This window comes from Lissotriton helveticus, chromosome 7 (assembly GCF_964261635.1).
Source record: "Lissotriton helveticus chromosome 7, aLisHel1.1, whole genome shotgun sequence".
NCBI classification, from domain to species: domain Eukaryota; kingdom Metazoa; phylum Chordata; class Amphibia; order Caudata; family Salamandridae; genus Lissotriton; species Lissotriton helveticus.
The window spans coordinates 472,327,626-472,347,344 of NC_136068.1; the positions used below are offsets into that span (position 1 = coordinate 472,327,626).

Consider the following 19,719-nt stretch of genomic DNA (forward strand, 5'->3'; position numbering starts at 1 on the left):
TATAATCTCCCTCCATACATGTCCCCATAGAGACCAAATGTCCTCTCCCGTATGGGTATCAGGGTAAATTGGGAAGGGGGATAACTTAAAAACAACATCCGGGAAACAGTCCCAACTGAAGGGGCCTATTGCTTGGCACAATAAGTCCAAACCGTACATCTCGTACTGTCTCTAGTTCGTTTGGTGCGAGGGGGTGGAGCGGCGGTGTTGCCGTGGGCCCAGGGCTAGGCCGCCCGCCGCACCGCAGCTCTGCAAGTGCATTTGCTTCCACCATTACCTTATGTGTGGCTTCCCAGCGTCCCCCGTCGGTGAACATGTGCGGGTATCTCGGTCTTACCGCGGTCTATGCCAGCAGCCCTCAGACGAGCGTGTCCGCCGTCTGCGGAGTCACCATTGGCGGAGAAGCTGAGCCGTCCCTGGAGGTGCGGGCATCGCTCTGACCTTCGTCCTCGGATGTGAAGATGTGGGGGCCTCGATCCTCCTCCCGTTCGACGTCTGTCTGCCGGACCTCCGCCGCCGCTTGTATGGCCCTCCGCCGGTCCGCTATGATTTGTTCCAAATCCGGGGCGCGCTTGGTGTTGGGAGTCGACGGGCGATTCATCTGTTTAAGAGTGACCTTCTTGGATCGTAGCCGCTTGTTGGATGAGGAGCTCGACGGTGTATCCTCACGATCTGACAGGGTCTGATTGCGATGATCTAACCAGCGTCTCGCCTCCATTGGATCTGTGAAGAAGTGTATTGAGTCTTCGTGTATGATTTTGAGGCGGGCCGGGAAAAGGAGGGCGTACTGTATCCTGTGTTGGCGTAGGGTTTGCTTCACCGCCTGGAATGTGGCGCGTTGGCGCTGCACTGCTTGGGAATAGTCCGGGAACACCATCACGTTTTTGTCTTCCACCCTGAGGACTTTCGCTTGCCTGGCCGCCCGCAGGATCGTATCCCTGTCTTGATAATGGAGAAGCTTTAGCAGGAATGGTCTGGGTGGGGAACCAGCCTGAGGGCGACCGGTCGGGACCCTGTGCGCTCTCTCCACGGAGAAGAATGGCGTGAGGTCTTGGGTCCGGGTGAACGTTTTTATCCATGTCTCAATGTATTGAACTGGGTCTGCCCCCTCCACTCCTTCCGGCAGGTTGATCAAGCGTATATTACTCCGGCGGGAGCGCCCCTCCAAATCGTCCGACTTGCGTTCCAGGAAATTGACTTTGTCCTGCAGTTCTTTGATGGCTTTTTGGTTGAGCTGGACCTGCGGTTTCAGTTCATGTAGCGTTTGACCTTCCTGTTTCACCTTGTCCGCCACTTTCCTATGGTCATCACGCAACAGGGTAATGTCCGAGGCCAGTTCCCCGAATTTGGTCTCCATGGACATCCGGGAGTGCTCGATGGCCGCTAGTACCTTGTCCAGCTTCGTCGACATGTCCGTCTCCTGTGGCGGCCCTCCGGTCTTCGAGTTGCGCGAGGGACCCGGGGAGGGTGAGCGTCTCTGGGCCGGCGCTGGCGCCGTGGTCATCGTTCTCTGTGGTCTTCCCATTGGTGGCTTGGGTGACCCTCTGGCCCGATGTGGTCTACCAGAGTCGTCGCGACTTATTTCCTGCACACGTGCTAGTCGCGTCTCTTGTGGGGATGTCGTCAGGTTGAAGCCCCCGAGTCCCTCTCTGTCCAACCCCCTCCCGTTGGGTGGGCCGGGGGAGCTCTGTGTCGCACACTCACGCGGGTCCTTATCAATGGGGCGCAGGGTCCGGGTAAGTGTCTCCCGCGTTGCCGGGCTGGCCGGGGGCTAGGGGGGCTTCGGCGTGTCCTCTCGCTGTCACGCACCCCCTATCGTTCCACCGCGTTGCCGGGTTGGCTGGGGGCTAGGAAGGCTGCCGGCGTGGTCTCTCGCTGCCACGCACCCCCTATCGTTCCACCGCTTCTCAGGGGGGCGGTTGCGTCGGTTCGCCGGCACCCAACGGGTCCCGAACGGGTCGCCGGGGGGCCTGGCCCTGGCAATGGAGTGTGGGGCCGTCCGGGTGGCCCGTCAGCCGCGGAGCGTGTGGGCCTGGGCACCAGGGTACCTGCTGCAGCCGTGGGTTCCTCCGAGGGCGTTGCGCTGTTGATGAGCCGAGCTGCAGGTCTCAGGGGCCTCGACAGGTCTCCGGGGCCTCGTTGTACGGCCCCCCCACGGGACTACTCGGGCGGTGCCATTCCGTGGAGAATCCACGCGGTCGTCACCTCACCACCGCTTGGGTCCCCAGCAGCGGATCTTGGGGGCAGCGGGGGCACATGTAGGGATTCACTCTGTGGTGCTCTCAGGGGCCGCTCACGCGGGGGCCAGGCTGCCTGATCTCGTTGGATTTGCATGCCCCTCCGGGCCGCCGGGTCTCCCAGACGGGTCGGGGAATGGCGGGTCCCGCCGCTACCGAGAGACTTCCCCTCGCGGCATTGCAGTTGCTGTTGTCTGGGCGGCAGTGACCTCCAGGCGCGCAGGATGTCCTCTGGGGTGCAGGAAGGGCTCCGGAGCCCGTTATCGAGAGGCCCGTCCCGATCACTCGGGACCTCCGGCGTCAGTCCCTGGGCGCCGCCATTTTAGGTGGGACCCGGCGGCGATTGACTCGGGTCGTTCCATGCGCATCGCAGCCTCACCGCCGCTCTCAAGGGCTCCCAGAGTGGTCCCGGGTGTCCCTCATGCAAGCGGGGGGTGTCGCATGCGTGTGGTGGCAGTAATTGACATCGGTGTGACGGGCAGCCGGCCGGAGCTCTAGGAAAGCTTGTCCGCCATCTTGGCTGGCTCACGTAACCTGATTATTGTTTATGTGAAAATCCCCAAAATATAGAGTAGTGGGTTTCAGTGTAGCTTAAAATATCTGTGTGTAACCTGCTAATCATGGGGTGAGTAATTCAGTGGGTTATGGGCAAGCTACAAATAACTGCATGTAACCCCGGGGAAGGGGCTTCACAAAGGACCTCGCAACCCTCATTCTCTGAAAGTGTATGTGTGTGTGCGGGGGGGGGGCAAGCTTCCCTTCAGTATGGAGGGACAGTAAAATCTGGCCATTAATGAACACCAGCTGCTGCCACCGGGTTGCAGATTGCTCTGGGAGATGAGAAGAAAATATCAGTTTCAACAAATTTGATTTTTTGTTGTTGCAATAAATAGAAGCCCTAACAAAAGAGAAGTAGGAGAAGACAATACAGAAACACAGGAGAGAGAAAAGGTTATACCGAGTAATGTGGGTGAGAAACAGTAAGTGAGAAAGTGACACAGGAAAGAGTGAGAGGGAGACCTAAGACAGAAGAGAGAGGTACAGGAGAAAGAGATTGGCTATAAAGAGATAGGTAAAATATTTTAGAAGGCTAATGTGTGTGCTACAGAGCAGTGCGTGTAACCTGATTATCGTAGAATAGTGTGTTTCAGTGTAGCTTCAAATATCCTTGTGTAACCTGCAAATCATGGGGTGAGTTGCAATAAATATGAGCCCTGACAAAAGAGAAACAGGAGTAGACAATACAGAAACACCAAAGAGTTGCGGCTGAGTGGTGCGCATGTGCAAGGTTCAAAAGCAGACATGGCAGGAGCCACAAGATGGGGGCTGCTGTCCAGGCGCTATCAGCGAGAGCGGAGTTTCTAACATACAGTGAAAGCCCGATGCTACCAGAATCGCCGGAAAGTGGTGGCTGTTATTGCTAGTTTTTGCTGCATAAATAGGAAAGTACACTGCCTGAAAATTGCAAAACATTGAGTTAACTATTTTTAATTAAAATAAACCAACCTGGCTGTGGACCATAAAACATTTCAATACAGGTGTCTTTAGAGTATCACACCCAAAATCGGAATGGAATTTCACTTCAGATCGATAAGAATCAGCGCCAGATGGGAAACATTCCTAATTGTGGGTCTTTCCGTGGCATTTCAGAACAGTAGCCTCTTGAAAAACACAAATCTTGCTTCCTACCTTGTGCCTGTAATTTTGGCGCAGTCTCTGCCACACAGACATCAACTGGTAAAAGCTATAATAGTCCACTGACACTGAAATGCTAACGAGTATTGAACTTTCCACTGAAGGTCAGCAGATAAGATGGATATTTTGGAAGACCATGCCCATGGCAAAACACATTTGCTTAAGTGCCACATTTTTTAAACTTTCATAACAGTGCTCTGCTTTCTGCTATTTCTAGAGAACTGAAAAGTCATTGAAGAAAATTAAAACTCAATTAAAGTCACTTTCCATGCCTAAAGGATAATTGCGAAATTCAGGGTATATTTGCGAGTCCGAAGTGGGAGGAAGCATAAGAATGAAGAAGTTTACTGGTCATTAAGTGCACTTAATGACCTGTGAAAGAAAGATGGCGGCTGCGCGCGTGCCTGATTGCGTGAACGCAAGCGCTAGGCCAGCCAAAGTGTGGGGTAGCACTTTGAAAACTCACCTACTAAATGTCTCAGAGCAGCGCATGAGCTGGCTCAGCAAGATTGCGGCTGCGTGCGTACACGCTCGCGTGAACGCAAGCGCTAGGCCAGCCAAAGTGTGGGGTAGCACTTTGAAAACTCACCTACTAAATGTCTCAGAGCAACGCATGCACTGGCTCAGCAAGACCTAAAAAATGTAAGCACTAAGATCCCTGGAAGACAAAGTCTGACATTTGACCTCTGTATTTGAATGCACAGCAAATGTGACAAGATAAGAACAAGTTTTAAAGGCCTGTTTAGAGGAATCCAGTACCGGTAGAAGAATACAATAAATATGGTTTAGACAAGGGAAGAGACAAACTCAAGCCTGACGGCCTAAAACAAATAGAGCCAGAAAACAAGCAAATGTGAGTTACAAATCACAAAGGCAATGATAAGCAATGGGCGGAATGCATTCCTAGGGAAGCTTTCTGAATGTCCTCAAGATGTCGCTAACCAACACCTAAAAAGGGGAGAGATTTGAGTGGAATGGCGAATGCATGTCTGTTTTTAAATCTTTCAAAGAACAGTTGTGCAGGATGCCAGCTTTAGGAGATTTAGATGTTCATAGAAAGACAATTTGGTATTCAATGCCAGCTTAAATGAGTTGGGAACAGTTCTGGCATCGGTGGTCAAACACAAATGCTGTACAACAACTATATACCATTACATAAGTGAATAATAAAGATAAAAGGTCGATTCCGCGCCGGTTGGTGCAGTGATGCAGGAGGTCACGTGGGCGCCTGCGCAGTTGGGGTATTTGAATCGCGCTTCGGCTATTTTGCAGCCGCACAGACTCTTCTGGAAGATCCCCTCCGCACACCATGGCTTCCCAGGGAGAACCGCAGGTTCAGTTCAAGCTCGTCTTAGTTGGGGATGGAGGCACCGGCAAGACCACCTTCGTCAAGCGCCACTTGACCGGCGAGTTCGAGAAGAAGTATGTGGCCCACTTGGAGTCGAGGTCCACCCTCTCGTCTTCCACACAAACCGAGGCCCTATCAAGTTCAACGTCTGGGACACCGCAGGCCAGGAGAAGTTTGGTGGCCTTCGAGATGGCTACTATATCCAAGCTCAATGTGCCATTATTATGTTTGACGTCACATCAAGAGTCACATACAAAAATGTTCCCAATTGGCAACGGGACTTTTTTTTTTTTGCAGAGTTTTATATAGCGCGAACTAGACCCGAACCTAATCAGGTATCAGAGCACTTTACATAGCACCAGTTACGTTACATGAGGACACACATTCATTTTAGGCACGGGGAGATTAAGTGATTTGCCCAGAATCACAGGAGGTTTTTGGCGTCGTTACCGAGACTCGAACCCAGATCCCCAGGTCCGAGGTCGAGCGCCCTAGCCGATAGGCCAACTCCACTCGCACTTGGTGCGAGTGTGCGAAAACATCCCCATCGTGCTGTGTGGCAACAAAGTGGATATCAAAGACCGGAAAGTGAAAGCAAAGTCCATAGTCTTCCACAGGAAGAAGAACCTCCAGTACTACGACATTTCCGCAAAAAGTAATTACAACTTTGAGAAGCCCTTCCTTTGGCTTGCAAGAAAATTAATCGGCGATCCCAATTTGGAGTTTGTAGCAATGCCTGCTCTTGCACCACCTGAAGTTGTAATGGACCCAGCATTGGCAGCACAATACGAGCAAGATTTACAGATTGCCCAGACCACTGCATTGCCAGATGAGGACGATGATCTGTGAGCAAAAGCTGGAGCCCAGCGTCAGAAGTCTAGTTTTATAGGCAACTGTCCTGTGATATCGATGGTGCAGCGTGTTTGCCACTTTATTATCTAGCTGAGCAGAACATGTGCTTTAATCTTTGGGATGTGGAAGGAGATGAATGGGCTTCGGAGTGAATGTGGCAGTAAAAATTAATTCCTTCATATTTTGGACCTGCGTATTTAGCTGTTTTGGACTGCAATTACTTTAACATCCCATTTCGAATCTAATTTAAAGACTGCTACAGTCGCTACTGTCGCTCCCGTTCCTTTTCGTTTAGACCATAATAAAGTTGTATTACAAATAAAAATAAAAAAATAAATAAAGATAAAAGGTCAGTATATTTAAGACAATACACAGTTGACTAGATTTAAGGAAATAAAACACATTACTATACTCAGACCTAAGGAAAATTTACACTTACATTGCTCTATATCTAGGGTTAAATAAGATTTTAAATAGGTAACTTTCAGCTAAAGTATGAGATACATGCACCAATATACCTCTTTAATGGTACTAATAAACACTCTGCAAAGTAAACAATAAGAAAGCATTACCAACCGGATTATAATTGGAACACCAGTTGGGAGATTCTAGGGATTTAACCAACCTTGACATACCCCAAACCTCACTTGACTCCAGAACCACCGCAATCCTTCTGACCTTGATGATACTACAAGGACGCATATATTTAGAATCTCCTTTCTTCACAAACCTAGGCTTTAGACATAGACCATTTCTCCCACACACCACACACCTCTTCTCACACATTGCAAATTATCATGAAGTCTTTTATACCTTTGCTGATACTCCATCCCCTAGCCATCCTTGTACTCGATAGGGTCGCATCTATTTGAGGATAATTTAGTCCTGGCCAAACTGACTCTCAGTCATTCAAATGGAGAAATCTCTGTTACACTGTTTGCAGTGGTCCTATGAGCCCACAAAGTTTCCCTGAGTGTACCCAAATCCGATAATCCATTTTGCACTGCCCGTTGCACACACCCCTTTATCATTTTGCTTATAACTTCAGCCAAACCATTGGTATGGGGATGATAAAGTGCAGCGCACTGATGTTCAATCCCTATATCAGTCAGACATTCACACAACTCCTGTGAAGCAAACTGGCTCCCGTTTTCACTCACAAAGCACCTAGAATACCGTCCCTAGAGAATTCTCCTTTCAGAAACTCAGCTACCACTTTGGAAGTTAGTGAACCAAAACACTTAGCTGTCACCAACTTGGTGGTGTAATCAACCAAGAGAAGTACAAATGTCTCAAAGGGTTTCAATAGTTCTACTGGCCACACAATATCCATTGTCAACTTCAGCCAAGGTTTTCTTTGAGGTTAAATTAGCACCTACTTACACAATCTTTGTCTTAGCAGCCTGTGCTCACATGGTAAACTCTCTAATTTTTTCCTCATCCATTTTGTACATACTTGACCACTTATAACGTTCCCTCAACCTGGTCTTAGTTAAATTCCTGCCCAAATAACCTGTGTGTGCCAAACCCACTAACTTCATTCTCACATCCTCCGGTGGAACCCTCTTGCCACATCTACACAACACACTATCCTCCAGACAAAACTCCTCCCTAACAATTTCAAATCGTTTTTCATCATCATTTAAGTTCCTTACATCAGGCCATGCATTAAATACAAATTCACCAATCTTACCATACAACACATCATTGTTCCTTGCTAACTCCCCCTCATCATTTTTCAGAGCATCTCGACCAACCCAAGATATCACCTCTTGTTCTTTACATTCCTCCTCAACACAATTTCTCACTCGCAATCTCGAAAAACAATCTGCAACCTTGTGACTTGCACCCTTGACTTATCTCACCTCAATGTCAAACATCTTAGTCCTTCCATCGATTTGTTTATCCTTGGTGTAGCACGCTCACTACCTTTGCATGAAAACAAATATACTAAAGTCGTGTGGTTACTCCTCACCACGCAAGGTATTCCCCACATATAGAATCTAAAATGTTGTCAGCCATGTGCATGCCAAGGCTTCACTCTATCTCAATCACTGAGTAGTAACATTCTGAACCCATAAGAGTTCTGGAGGCAAATGCCACCACTTTTTTTCTCACCATCCTGTTGGAGGGTAAGCCCATACAAGATACCTGCAATCCGAGACTACCACTGGGGGACACCTCATGATGGGAACAAGGCAGAGGGGAGCACCAGTGGCATATAAATGTGCTAACATGGTACTTAGGAGACATGCCTACCCCCACCAGGTGACATAAAATCTATAGTTATTTGAGACACATAGCATGCATTGAGGAGACACATATGAGTAATACCAAATTCAGAAAGTTGTGCCAGAGACGGAGGGGACAGGTGGTGGGCCCCACATACTCTGCATACACCGGGTGTCTATTGATATGGATATCACCAGACACTCAATTCATGATTCACTCGAAAAGCATGCACCCCAAGGGGAGGTATACTGTGGTGGAGGGACTGCTGGATGGAGAAATATTGGTGCTGGTTGCTATCTATGTCCCCAATAGTAATCAAGCTGCCTTCCTGGAATCTTTCAGTCACGCCCTGATTAATATCTTAGGGCACAAATTATATGTGGTCGGAGAGGGAACTCAGTCACAACATGTATGATGAGTATCTCTTCTTGGAGACCAGATCAGCCATTATTAGAGGACCAGGTGATCAGGTCCTCCTTACTCGAGAAAATCATAGATTGGGCCAATACCAAGGTTCTGTGACAACGTAGGGAATTTGTGGAAGGTGTTTAAGGTGGTCATCAGTGTTCCCAAGAAGGTATGGGCGTGCGTGCCCTTTCACCTCAGTGACCCCGAGCGAGCAGTGTCCTGAGTGAGGTGCGCACACATCCCGGGAGAGCATTCGCGACGCAGCTTTTAAAATGCCAGCCGTGCGAAAAACAGTAATTTTCAGGTTGCGGTGATGCGTTCCATAGCAAGTGTCTCCTGTAATTGCTACATTTCTTTTTAATGGGCTATGGATGGGGGCTGATTGTGGGCCATTGTGAAAATATTTGTTAATTGCAGCCCAGGAGGGTGCTGCAATTAACAGGAATTCACAAGTGCCCACAATAAGCCCTCAGCCGCGCTCTATTAGGAAAAGACATGCATCAAGTTCAAAAGCAGGACATGTAAAGCACACATCATGCTTTTTGGCTTGCTGCATTTCTTCTTTTATTGGAGCGCGCTGAGGACTTATTCAGTGCTGCACTACTTACTAACAGACTTACAGACTGTGAACACCGTTGACCTCTTCTTCGGGTTGTGCAGGGCGTCCATGATCTGTACAATGTATTCGGAGCCTGCCATGCCTGTTGACAAGAGGGGTGGTTGGAGGGAGTGTAATTAGAAAGGTCCAACAAAACTTTACCTTCATTCAAAGTGGACCACCTGTGTCTGTAGCCAGTACCAGTCATGTGTCTGTAGACTGAGTGTGGCTTACATAAAATAACAGGCAGACTTTGACAAAAGTGTCAGTGAAACAGTGCCAGTGAGTATTAATATACATAAATGTGCTTTTTAGTTATTAGCATGCGACCTGCTGCCTACCGCTCGGTTTTAGTAACTCCGACTCACTGGCATCAGACATGACATCGAGGAAGGAATATTTCTATTGTAATTTCTTAAATACTGTGTGAGGCAGTGGTAATTGCCGCCGTCCGGATCAAGAAAACTTCTGCCCATTTGTGAGGATGCACGAAGGCCAAGACACAGTGACTGGACTCCGCTCTGCCAGTAGTCTGACTCCTCTTCCTCTGCCCAGAGACTCTATGCCTGAAGCAGCTCATCAGCAACATTGACTGAGGCCAGTAAGCTGTGAACTGGACTGATGCATGATTTATGGTGACTTAGAACTGTCCTGAGCTCCAAGACAGTGAGAGACCGCCTCCAAGAGTGCCCCTGCCTACGGCACGGCCGATGCCTAAGCAGCACAGTGAACAACTGGTATGTAGGGTTGCCAACTTTTATAAAGAAATACCCGCCATTTGCTCACCTCGTTTTAAAATTTGGAAATGGACAAACAAGATATACAACGCTTCAAATTTTATTTTTTTATAAAGTATGTTCATTTTTATAGATCGCCTTACTGTCTGTTTACTTTAATTAGAAGCCATTGATAATTAATGTGGCAGCTCCAGAGCACTGCAAAGTGTTTTCTTCTTCTTGTGTTTGCTGTTTAAAGTATGTACGACTGAGGGAAAAATATGGGCTTCAGGTGCTTTTCAAAACTTTTGCGAAAGCAATAGAACATTCCTCATGCCAATATAAAGACAACCAGGTCTAACTCTACTCAGGGCCAGCTTTAGCACTGGTGGCACCCTGTGTGACAATGTTTGTTGGCGCCCCCCTAAATGACCACCTCCTCCACGGATTCCCTCACTACCATCATTTGACAATGCCCCCAAGTCTCCGTAACCACTGTCTCTTAGATTTGTTTAGTTTTATAGTGCCACTCATACCAGTTTAAAGTGTCAGAACACTTTACATCACACATACAGTGTATGGAGACAGTCATACATGTGTAAATCAGTGTACAGGAAATGTTACTGTTGTGAGGTAGGAGAATAAACAGGGAGACTAGATGTGGTTTGTGCAAGTTTTATTGGTCTTAACACACATTTTCTATGGGTGATCAGTCTGTAGTAAGGTAGAGGTGTTTCAGAGGCCTTCTCTGGCGTGACGCGATCCCTCTGCGAGGTCCTCCCTCTCCATCTCCACTCCAGGGCGATGGTTCCAGGGGATATGGGCGTTAAGAGAAATAGCGGGGAAAGAAAGAAAAGGGACGAGTTTTGAGTGTGGTGTCCAATATATACAGTGTAATGAGGGAAAGGAGTGAGGATTCACACGGTGCTCAACTTGCAAGTGTGTAGATCGACCCTTGACCCTGCTTGCAGGCCAGGTCACTCCCCTCCTGCCGCACAGTTCCACCTGTGTGCCAGTGCCTTCCCCCTCGCTGCCGCTGCCGTAAGTTCTATCCTGCTATCAGCTGTGCTGACTGTTTTTCATTGTCCTATCTGCTGCCACTTTATTTCCCACTGCTGTGTGCCATTATCATATTCCTGCCGCGGACCCCCTGCGGCCCGCCCCCTCGCCGTCCCGCTCCCGTCTCCCAGCTGCTCCTCCCTCCCTCCCCGCCTTAAATGGCGGCCGCTGTGCGGCCGCGCCGCTAGTGTGCCAAAGGCAAGCCCGTCTGCGCCCGTCCACGCCTGGATCGGGCCCAGCCGAGGAACCCCTGGACCCGGCAAACGCCACGCCACCAGACTCCACTACAACACCAGCACCCTCCACGCACTCAATGCCGGCCGAAACCCCACCTGCTTCCTCATGCTTCAACACCCTGAGAATGCTTCGAAAGATCTTCTGGTGGATCCCCACAGAAACCAGAAGAACAGTCACCCAGGCCCTAGTCATCAGCCGACTGGACTATGGGAACGCCCTATACGCAGGAACCACTGCCAAACTTCAGACGAGGCTCCAGCGCATACAAAACGCCGCCGCACAACTCATCCTCGACATCCCTCGCCACAACCACATAACCACCCACCTGAGAAACCTCTACTGGCTCCCCGTCAACAAAATGATCACGTTCAGAATGCTAACCCACGCACACAAAGTGCTCCACTAAATGGGCCCTGACTACCTCAACAGCCGACTCTCGTTCTACACCCCCACCCGCCAGCTCCGATCCACCAGCCTCGCCCTCGCCATCGTCCCATGAATACGCAGAACCACCTCCGGAGGAAGAACATTCTCCTACCTGGCAGCGAAGACCTGGAACTCCCTGCCCACTCACCTACGACTGACCCGTGACCTTCTCAGCTTCAGGAAGCATCTCAAGACCTGGATCTTCGAGCAGTAGCAGCACCCACCCCCAGCGCCGTGAGACCCTCACGGGTAAGTAGTGCGCTTTATAAATGCTTTGATTGATTGATTGATTGCTTCCAGGCCACCCCGAAACGGACCCACGGACCCTTCTCCTGCCGCACCTGCAGCTTCCCCTGCGACAGAACCACCAAACCTCCAAGTTCCGAACCCAAACACCGCTGCTGTATACTCCTCAACACCCGCTCCGCATGCAAACACGCCGTCAAGCTCTGGGACCTGCTCGACACCTCCGCCCCAGACGTGGCCTTCCTTACCGAGACCTGGTGGAACGACTCCTCGGCACCCGACCTCACCATAGCCATCCACGGCTACAAGATCACCCGCAGGGAAGGCACCAACGGAGTCGGAAGAGGAATAGCCATCGTCCACAAATCCACCCTCAAGGTCGCCACCCACACAGACGACACCCTCAACACCGCCGAACACCTACACTTCGGGATCCACACAAACCCCAACACCACCCTCAGAGGAACACTCATCTACAGAACCCCCGGACCACGGGTGCAGTTCATCGACTCCATCGCTGACCTCGCCAGCACCCACGCACTCGCCTCCACGGACATACTCATTGGGGACCTGAACTTCCACCTCAAGAACAACAACGACGCCAACTCCACCACCCTGATCGACAACCTCGACAACCTCGGCTTCAGACAACTCGTCACCGCACTCACCCACGCCGCCGGCCACACGCTGGACCCCGTCTTCTCCACAGGCTCCCACTTCACCTTCAACCACACCACCAAACTCCACTGGACCGACCACCGCTGCATCCATTTCACTTTCAAGAAACCAACCACACACCACCGCACCCAACAGCTACCTCGCCGCTGCTGGAGCAAAATCACCGACGACCAGCTGATCACCACCCTCGCCCAGAACCCACCCACCAACCCAGACGCCGCAGCCCGCAACCTCAGACAGTAGATCGACGACTGCGCCAACACCCTCGCCCCGCTCAAGAAACCCTCCAACAACCACGCCAGGAAGAGAGCCACCTGGTTCACCGACGAGCTCCAGATCTCCAAACGCGTATGCCGGAAACTGGAGAAAACATGACTCCAAGAAAGCACACCGGACAACCAAGCAGCCTACAAGGACGCCACACACAGACATCACCACCTCATCAGACTAGCCAAGAGATCCTCCTTCCAAAAACCGCCTGGATAACAACGGACACGACAGCAAAGAGCTCTTCAGCATCGTAAGGGAACTCTCCAACCCCAGCGCCAACACCAACGACATCCCACCCTCACAAGAACTGTGCGACTCACTAGCCATCTTATTCCACCGCAAAATCGCTGACATCCACGACAGCTTCAACACCACGACCGCCCAGACTACGCCAGATGCCACCTCCCCTGTGAACACCACCAGCGCCAACCACCTGACCTCCTGATCCAACATCAATGACGATGAGACACGCAAGGTCATGAACTCTATCCACTCAGGATCTCCGTCAGACCCATGCCCACACCACGTATTCAACAAAGCAGACGCAGCCATCGCACCCCAACTATGGAAGGTCATCAACATCTCCTTCAAAACAGTGACATTCCCGGAAAGCTGGAAGCACGCCCAAATCAACGCCCTCCTCAAGAAGCACAAAGCGGACCCCAAGTACCTCAAGAACTTCCGGCCCATCTCCCTGCTCCCGTTCCCAGCAAAGGTCATCGAGAAAATCATCAACATGCAACTGACCTACCACCTCGAAGACAACAACATCCTAGACCTTTCCCAGTCCGGATTCAGACGACACCACAGCACCGAGACAGCCCTCATCACCGCCACAGATGACATCAGGCGCCAACTAGTCAACAGCGAAACATCATCCCTCATCCTCCGGGATCCGCCTTCGACACGGTCTGCCATCGCACTCTAAAGACACGCCTCCTAGAAGCCGGAATCCAAGAGAAGGCCCTTGGCTGGACCACGTCCTTCCTCTCCCGCAGAACACAGAGCGTCCGCCTCCCACCCTTCCGATCCGAAGCCACCGACATCATCTGCGGCATCCCCAAGGCTCATCCCTCAGCCCGACGCTGTTCAACGTATACATGGCGCCCCTCGCACAAGTGGCCCGCCATCACGACCTCAACATCATCTCCTATGCCGACGACACCCAGCTCATCCTCTTCCTACCAAGGACCCACACACCTCCAAAACCAACCTCCACGAAGGAATGAAGGCCGTCGCCGACTGGATGAGTAGCAGCCGTCTAAAGCTGAACTCGGACAAGACGGAGGTCCTCATCCTCGGACCCACCCCCTCAGCCTGGGACGACTCCTGGTGGTCGACCACAATGGGAACAGCACCAAAACCCACCGACCATGCACGCAACCTAGGATTCATCCTCGACTCCTCCCTCTCCATGTCCAAACAGGTCAACACCGTCTCCTCCTCGTGCTACAACACCCTCCGCATGCTCCGCAGGATCTACAAGTGGATCCCGACCGAAACAAGAAGAATAGTGACACATGCCCTCGTCAGCAGCAGACTAGACTACGGCAACGCACTCTACGCAGGAATCCCAGCCAAACACCTACGACGATTACAACACATCCAAAACGCCTTCGCCAGATTGATCGTCAATGTCCCCCGCCGCAATCACATCACCCCCCACCTGAGAAGACTACACTGGCTCCCCTTCAACAAGAGGATCACTTTCAAGCTCCTCACCCACACACACAAAGCACTCCACAACGCCGGACCAACCTACCTGAACAGCAGATTCAACTTCCACACCCCCACCCGCCAGGTCCGCTCCACCAGCCTCGCCCTCGCCGCTGTCCCTCGCATCCAACGTTCGACCTCCGGTGGCAGATCCTTCTCCTACCTGCCCGCCAAGAACTGGAACAGCCTCCCTACCCACATACGGCAGACCAAAGACCTACTCGCCTTCAGAAGACTCCTCAAGACCTGGCTCTTCGAACAGTAGCAGCACCCTTCCATTTCCTCAGCGCCTTGAGACCCTCACGGGTAAGTAGCGTGCTTTACAAGTACTCTGATTGATTGATTGATAGATATGATGCTCAGGATAGGGGTGTAGGGAAACCAGGGACCCGACAATCAAACCCGAGACTTCCCCCTTTTGCCCACCCAACCCGCCACACGCTCGCGTACCTGCGAGAGCCACGCTCCTCTTGGGGCGTGGCTGGGCGATACACGGGAACGTTGGCCTCCTGGCTCTGGTAGCTTCCGTAAACACTCCTCCTCTGCCTCTTCTCTGGTTTCCTTTGATTCAGGTCGGCACTCGATACTCCCGGCTTCTCAAACTCCTCCGGTGTTCAGACACACCGTCCTCTGTGTTCTTCCTGGTTTTGAAAGCCAATCCCCCTCCTCGTCATTGCTTGGGGCGTGGCTTAGGACAAACTCTCCCCAGTTAAAGAAACAGTGCTGCTTTTCCTCTTCGTCGTGGCTCAGCTGTAAATCTGGATCTGTCCAGCCGTCCTGCTGCCGAGAAAAGAGAGGGGAAAGGGAGTTGATCACATCACCCCTGCCATCAAGTGAGTCCGTTCCGTCTTCAGTCCGGCCCCCCTGGTCACATACCACCCCCCCTGGATTCTCCCGATTGGGGAGAGGGAATCTGGAGAGGTAGTCCGCACTGCCATTGAGTGAGTGAGATTGATGGTATTTGTAAAGCACACTAATGCCGAGGCGTCTTGGCGCTGTGCAGGGTAACTGAGATATGCGCTGACCATTGTCATATCGAGTAAAAAGCCAAGTCTTGACTTCCTTCCTGAATCTTCTGTGGTTGGGGATTTGTCCTAGCTGCTGAGGTAAGGAGTTCCAGAGCCTCGAGGCCAAATGGGAGAAGCCCTTCCCACCCCAGCGTTGTCTTTCGATCTTAGAGACCATAGCCAGCCCTTGCGAGGCAGACCTCAAGGGTCTGGTTGGCATGTACCTCATGAATAGGTGTTGAAGATCTGAGGCCCCCACACCAGCCAAGGCTTTGTGCACCAAACAAAGCGCTTTGAAATCTATCCGCCTCTGAACAGGGAGCCAGTGTAGCTGCCTAATGGCCTGTGATGTGGAATGATATTTAGGCCGATGGAGGAGCATCCTGGCTGCTGCATTCTGAATTGACTGCATCTTGGCCAGTTGAGCACAACCTGCTCCTAGATAGAGGGCATTTCCATAGTCTAATCTGGAAAAGATAGTGGCGATTATAACCGTTTTTCTAAGATGGTAAGGAATAAACGGCAGGATCTTTCTCAGCCCCTTAAGCATGTAAAAACAGGCAGAAACCACCTGATTCACCTGGGGCTTCCATGATAGATCTTTATCAAAGATGAACCCCAGGTTCCTTGCTTTCGGCACTGGGACCGGACAGACTCCTGCAGATGTAGGCCACCAGTTATGGTTCCAGATAGACTCTTTCTGTCCGAACTCAAGGACTTCTGTCTTTTCAGTGTTCAATTTTAGAAAGTTCAAGTTCATCCATTGCATGACTTCGGACATACAGCAGGCGAAGTTAACAGCCATGGAATCCACAGAGTGGGGCACGGAAACGATCAGCTGAGTGTCATCAGCATATGACACCAGCTTGAAACCTAGATTCTTTATTCTCTTGGCCAGGGGGGAGACATAGATGTTAAACAGGGTGGGCGATAGCGCCGAACCCTGGGGAACTCCTCCTGGAAGGGAAAATTTGTCTGACTGATGTCCGTTCCAACAGATGACTTGTTCCCTGTCAGACAGGAAGGAGAAGAGGAGGTCTAACGCTAGGCATTTGACACCAATATCCTGCAGCCGTTGGATAAGTACCTCATGGTTTACGGTGTCAAAGGCCGCTGTAAGATCCAGCAGAACCAATGTGACCCTGCCTCCCTCATCCATCCCCTTCCGAATCTCCTCAGCTGCCATCAGTAGAGCAGTTTCCGTAGAATGATTTGCACGGAAGCCATGCTGGGTACTATCAAGAATATGCCATGTCTCAAGATAGGACGAAAGCTCCCCATTCATGGCTTTCTCCACTAGCTTGGCTGGCAGCGGCAGGCAAGAGATGGGACGATAGCTCTTCTCATCAGAGGGGTCTAACTTGGACTTCTTGAGCAACGGCCGAATACAGGCCTTTTTCCAGGCTAATGGAAAGATTCCAGAGTTCAGAACCTGATTCAGTACCGGCAGTAGTAAGCTGCTAATCTCTGCCGGTGCCAGGTGGAGCACGGAAGGGGGACAGGGGTCCAGTGGAGAGCCTGACTTAGTGGCCAGTAGTAGATCAGCCAGCGCGTTCTCATCCAATGGGGAGAACATAGAAAGGTCACTTTGTGCATTACAAATGCCATTGCGCCCACTCAACTCGACCTGTGCACTGTCCGCTGCTCTGGATAGATCATTGTACACGGATTGGACCTTATTCTGGAAGTAGGACGCCATCTTATCCGTGAATACTTTGTATGGTTTAAAGATCGCACCCCGGGGACAGCTCAATAAGAAATTAACGGTGGAAAGTAATTCTCTACTAGAGTGGGCGGCATCTTGGATCTTCCTGGAATAATACTCCACCTTTCTGATGTTTCACCTTAAATGAGAATGGTTGAAGGGAGAGAAACCAACGGAGGACCCTTGGGTTTACAGCGATGTTCTTACTCATCCACTGAAGGGGTGCGTGGTCCGTATAAAGGGTGGCCCTCAAGATAATATCTTAGTTTATCCACAGCCCATTTTATTGTTAGGCAATCTTTCTCCACGGTTGGGTATTTTAGTTCTCCTGGAAAGAGTTTCCTACTAATATATAGGATGGGATGGTCTACCCCCTTAGGAGATGTTTGTGATAGGACCGCCCCTATACCATAGTCAGATGCGTCTGCGTGGAGTATGAAAGGTCGGGAGACATGACATGAGGTGACTGTGACATGGGGTTGTTTTCAGGGCTTTATGTGGGTCTCTCCAAGGGGTGTGTCTGATCTAATTAGGGTGTGGCTTAAAACACCTAAGCTAAAAATATGTGCTGAGCATAATGTGCCACCCAACTGGTATTTTGCTGTTTCTATCACTGCATCCAGTAACATTAGACCTACAGATTGGGACAGAAAACGGACGCGAGGTCCAAATTACGGACGGTCCGAGAAATTTACGGACTGTTGGTCACCCTAAGACCAACAAAAAGATAAACAGGACTTGCCTAACTAGTCGCATTCGGACCTGGGAAACTTGGCAACTATGCTTAATGTAATAATGGGATAAACAAGACTAAATTGACCAGAAAGCAAAGAAAAGTCAAGTAATAGATCTGCTACTTACTTGTGGACCAGAAAACCTGTGATTGTGTTATGAAAGCCAATGAGATTATTTATAAAGCCCATAACCAGCTCTGCCAGGATTCCCAGGTCCATTTGTGATATTGTGATATCCAGTCCAATTTTTTCTTTGAATTCGGGGACTTCTAATCTTGCTTATTCCATTATAAAACAGGACTACAAGTCCCTGGATTCAAATGTAAAAGAACATGCCCTGGAGTAGAACACTACACACGGACCAGCTAGGAATAACATACAGGACACCTGATTCAGGCAGGAGGCTCCTGAATTTTAAAGCCACAAAGAGTTTTATTTTTATCCTTCTCTCACCTAAACTTGTGCCCACTTCAAGGAAGGTCCGTGGGAAAAATACCATTCATCGGACGTCATTTTCCAAAATCTCATTCCTGAGTCTAATTTCTTCCTGAATTGGAATATAGCCATACATTTTATTCTACAAGTTTATATCGCTCCACTTCAAGATGGCTCTCTATTTTCCTAGGACAACTCGATTACTCCCAATATGGCCTCCTCACTTTACGGTGACCTGATATGACTCGTTCTCAAAGGACTATATTTTGGAAACGGTAACGATTGAATGCACAATGGATGTCAGTACTCCCCGAGTATGCGACCGCAAAAAAGGAGAGGGGAGTTCAACAATTCACGGCACAGACTAACTTGATACCAATAATTAAAAAAAAAATGAAATACCCATAATAAAAAAATATATATTCTTGGTTATTTAAATTAAAATTACTTTTAGGATAGAGCAACCTACTGTACTCAATAAGCAATTCTAGTAAACCGCCTATTATTTAAACTTAGTTTTCTTACCGCTTTTTTTTGAAAAAGTAAACAAAAATTACCCTTTTACATGTAAATATGCTTTGTTGCATACTTAATGATGGCGGCTGTATTTAGAGTACTTCTAAGCGTACGACGTGCTTCGAATCTCAAGTGAACACTGGTGTAGATGACTTGTCTGAATGACGTTATTCACGTTTTACGGAATATCACTAAAGCAATACTTTCGGTTGTCGAAATTTCCTTTACTTGGCCTGCTTTTTTTAAATGTCTACCGCTCCATCCTTTTTGAGAAAAAGTTAATATGTGCAATATTTAGCAAAACGAAATGTTTTAATGATTCCCTTTCTGTACCTAAGTACTCACACAATCCAATGCACAAATGCTTTTAAAAAATGTAAAATGTATTCTTCTTTGCCGCTTTTACCAGGAGTCCACTTAAAAGCATTGATTCAGAAATGGCAACAGCTTTCCGCTGTCGAAATTCCGTATTTTGCTTAGATCCGTGTTTCCTCTGAAAACGCTTTATGGGCGGACCTAAACTACTGAGGTGGCCATCTCCGAAACAGGCATTCTGTAGAGCGACGTTTTAGAACACCCTTCAGTAGCAACGAACCTTGCCCCT

General features: G+C 49.8%; 1 pseudogene; it reads left to right on the forward strand.

Moving 5' to 3' along the window:
- Positions 1 to 5,207: 5,207 nt before the first annotated feature.
- On the forward strand, positions 5,208 to 6,299 carry LOC144766828 (GTP-binding nuclear protein Ran-like; annotated as a pseudogene).
- Positions 6,300 to 19,719: the final 13,420 nt, after the last annotated feature.